General features: G+C 40.1%; 1 pseudogene; it reads left to right on the top strand.

The window, feature by feature from the left end:
* Positions 1 to 564, top strand: part of LOC122134580 — a 60,506-nt pseudogene extending 59,942 nt beyond the window's left edge.
* Positions 565 to 4,456: the final 3,892 nt, after the last annotated feature.

Below are 4,456 nucleotides of genomic sequence, written 5' to 3'. Positions count from 1 at the left end.
ATTTGTTTGTCGAATAGCGTTTCAACATTGTAAATCCTGCCCACTTCTTTACCGTCAGCACATGCTTCAGTGCTCCTGAGGTGTTTATAGTGCTGTGAGTTTAACACTTCATGACTGAGAGCAGAACAGAACACAATCTTCATCATCACACAAGAGACACAACAATAACAATGACAACAGCATCATCCTCTCTGGACCATTGCAAGCTTTTATGGTTCCAAGTAGTACAAACAATTGACCCTGGTGTTGCTGTTCTTGTAAAAATGGTATATAGTTTCAGACACTAACTTACTTTATTTTTTATTTTTTGCTTTCAGCCTCCAGGGAGTCCCGCGACTCAACCTAAAGTTAAAACTGTCCAACCAGGCAACCGCTACAATAGAGGTGTACACAAGATTAGGGATAACAAGCAGTGACGTAGCCTGGTACAGCAAAACTGGAGAATCTCCTACTCCTCATTTATTAACATAAACACCCTCCCTCAGGAACTCCTCTAGAGTCAGTGGCAGTGGAACAGCAAATACTGGAAAAGAGTTCACTCTCACCATCAGTGAGTCCGACTGAAGATACATAGAGATTATTACTGTCAGAGTTTACACTCTATCAGTGGTAGCTGTAATGTGTTCACGGTGATAAAGAAGTCGTACAAAACCCTCCGTCAGTCGAGAGTCACAGTGACTGCACTGATACAGCTGAGAGACACTGCAGCTGCTGATGAGAGGAATCTGGAAACAACACAAAGGACCACGGTGGATCAAATGTTTCAAAGTTTGATTCATAAGATATAGTAAGCAAATGTAATATAATCACATATCACTTAATGGATTTTTCCACATTGAAGAAATTTCCGAGTGAAAAAATACATATACTAAAATGACTTAAAACACATTGATTTCATGCTAAGTATTTTTACAGATATACTGTAATTTCCCCTGCACACTGTACTATTACCATCCTAATTTAATATGCTTAAAGTCTGCTTAGTTGGAACTAATTTTGTACTTATTGCGACGTTCATTGTGTGGAAGTTTTGCTGGAAATCCAGCTAAAGATAAACTGAATTATATTTGATTGTGCGAAAGGTGAACCATTTGCAAGTTCAGGAACGAGAAATGTGCATTGTGCTGGGAATTACTCCACATAATACTTTAATTACAAGTTTCCCCACATCAATCAATGTCATTAAATATTTTAACATCTTGATTTTGGAACTATTGTGCAACCCCCGGTGCTGTAAAAAGCGATAATTTTGCCCAACTACGCCACTCTTGAATTCCAACCCAGAGAAATTAGTGCCTCAAAGGACACGCAAGTTCATTCACCAAATAGAACCGCTCAGAGACATGGGTAACAATACACAACAATTTCTTTAATTAAATCACATTTGCTTTAAACAACATTACAACGATCAGGCCTCAGCCAAGCACAGCCCTCATACCATTTAAGCTCTAACGAAGTCCAGGAAACCTCTACTGGGGCTTACCATCAGGTAAGCTGTCCAGAAGATTTTATCTTGCCGTAGCAAGAAATCATTTCCTTTCAGTTCACAGTTATAATAAAACCACACACACACACCACTTTCCACCGATGGACCCACAGCACTATCTGTGAGATAACACACACCACACCTACTAGACGGGAGATAGAGCCGGCCTCCCCTGCCTCTGGCATCCCAGATCCTGTGGACATCAAAAACAGAGCAATCTCAGTAAAGATCACTAACAATGCACACAGAAGATATTAAAACATGACACTGAGACTGCCCTCATGTTGATTTAAACTAAATGGACACAACCCAAACACAATAAGAATTAACAAAGGCTGCAAAGAAAGAAATGAGCAAGAGCCTATTTGCCCCAAAAATAACAATGAATAAGTTCATCAAAAAGTTCAAGAAGATGCACAATCAGAAACAGTTGGTTTTAGAACACAGTTTGCAGAAAGAAAAGAAAACAGCAAAACCAAACATACAAAAACTAAAAAATACAAAGAGGGAAAAAAAATGTGGTTTGCATTTAGCAACCAAAATAATACATCCGGGTGCGGCCAAGCAAAGGCTGAGGCTGCAAAAATAAGCAAGAAAATACAAAAGGAATAGGGTTCTTTGCAAAATAGGAATCAACTAAATAAAATACACCACAAAAAACTATTAGAAAATACGAGAGACAAAAAAGAGAAAGAGCAGAGAGCATCACTTCTCTAACCAAAATAAAAATAAAGATAACTTAAAGAAAACAAAATATAAAGCAAAATCACCCAAAAACAAAACAGGCAGTGTCTAACCGTTGGGCAGGACTTTGAAACCCACCCGACTAGCAGTCAACACTTTAGGGAGAGTTAATAGGTAGAGCACCTGAAAATAAAAAACAGAATGTTACCATGTTACTAACTATTATTTATACGTTAACCCCTCACCCAAAACTTAGCAAACGCCTATTATGACATACCGGCCGCATCTGAGTTGTGCATAATCCCCACACAACAAGGACCGCCACTATGTCAGTCAGTGTGAGCCCGCGCACAAATACAGAACCGCTGATTCTAAATACGAAGGAAAGGCCTCATTGCAATCGAGCTTTAGCTCCGTCTCCCAAGTCCCACACCTATCCGAAGCCAGCCGACATACACGTTGGCTGACGCATTAGTGACTTTAACAATGACGCTGCCCTCCAACCATAGGCGGCTACAAACCAGCCCCTATTATATCCCTCTAGTGACACCATATGCATTTGACTAATGTGCTGTGTCTGTCTGTAAGCTAGTGTGACTGGCTACTATTCCTGGGCCTGCCCCCACTGTATAGACTTAGTATGAAGTAGCTTGTTGTCTGGACTTCCGTGGTACTATTCAGCTCCGCTCCGCCATCCCGTCGGAGAGCTTAGTAGCTGGCGAAGTTCTGCTGCCTGTGTGTGCTTCTTCAGTATGGCTAACGGGCTGGTGTCCTCTGTGTCCTTGGTCAGTAACAGCTGGGAGAGACACAGGATTACTGAACACTGTCCCGTGACTCTAACATCCGAGAAGGAACATTGACTGAGTCTCATCACAAGATCCACTATTGTTCAGTGCAATGACATGTGTCCATCAGTCAGAAGGCACCAGTATGACTGCTTGAAAGTCCCTTGGTCATGATCTAAACAAACATCATCTATCCACATTGTCTCGCGCCATATAGACTCATTTCAAGAATAGAAGAGACAATCATATCAACGAACCTCATATTGTGAGTTCGCGTGATTTTTGTCCTCCTCAGAATAGCAGCTTCACCAGTTATCACTAGCACTTGTTCACACGTGGCCTCATCAGAGCCGGTCATGATAACAGTAAAACTACCACAGAAGTCAACACACGAGAACCAAATGATTCTGTTTCAGTGTTTGAGTCTCAGAAAGTCTGACTAGCAACATAATCATATTTTCATAATTCTCCCTCCCCATTCTCTGCACGGTTTTTTCACATACGATTTCTACTTCTGACATTTGTCGATAGAGTCCCTGACCAACCTCCATGTTGCCAAGAATAAGAAGCGACAATAATATTTCCATACGACACCGACAACACCGATAATTGAATTTTGAAGAAAAAAATGGTTAATTATAGTATATTTCAGTTTTTAACCTTTTCAGTGGTGAGTTTAAAATATTCTAGCAGTCCCCCGAGAGTGAGTTTTTTTTAAGGCGACTGTAATTTCAGAACGATTCCCCTTACTGTTTCCATGGCGATGTGTCAGGCTTGTCACGTGACACACCACAGCCACGAAAACACTGTATGACAGAATGGTTCCTTTTATTCTTTTTTCCTTATTTAAATATGCACAACTATTGCATACCCCACGTCATACCAATCTGATTATGCCGATTCACACATATGTGGAAATTATGTTTCAACATGATCCTAGTGATCGTCATCTGTATTGTGAGATGGTTGCAGCCAGGTTTGGTTTGCGCTGCAGATCAGGTCCTTTCAGTTCGGATTTACAGGCATGTAATTCATCAGTGTGCTCCGGGACAATACAATAAAAGTGGGCTCGTGATAAAGAATACAGCAGTGAACTTTTATATTTTACTTACACTGGTGTAATCTGTATATGAATACACAACATCGCAATGAATTACGGGCATTGTTGCCTGCTGCTTCCATAGACATATTGGTGTATTTTTCAAACTCTAAAATGTATTGTTTTACTAGTATTTTATGCGTATTTGAAAATGTCTGAAACCTCAAATATGCATTATGTGTTAGAAACTGGCATAGTTGTGATAATATAGAAAGCAAGAAGCAGATTTTAGATCTCTCATGGCTCAGCGCTCAGCCACCAAGCCAACAAGCACAGTTTGAATTTGGCAGTTTTTTCTTGGAACAAGCAAAATAATCTAAATCACACAAACCAGTGCGAGAATTTTGTTGCCGTTCATCATAAATCTTTTAGTTTAATTTAGTTTTAGATTGTAACATGACC

The sequence above is a fragment of the Cyprinus carpio genome, chromosome A15, assembly GCF_018340385.1.
Source record: "Cyprinus carpio isolate SPL01 chromosome A15, ASM1834038v1, whole genome shotgun sequence".
NCBI classification, from domain to species: domain Eukaryota; kingdom Metazoa; phylum Chordata; class Actinopteri; order Cypriniformes; family Cyprinidae; genus Cyprinus; species Cyprinus carpio.
This window is presented reverse-complemented; position numbering and strand designations above follow the sequence as displayed.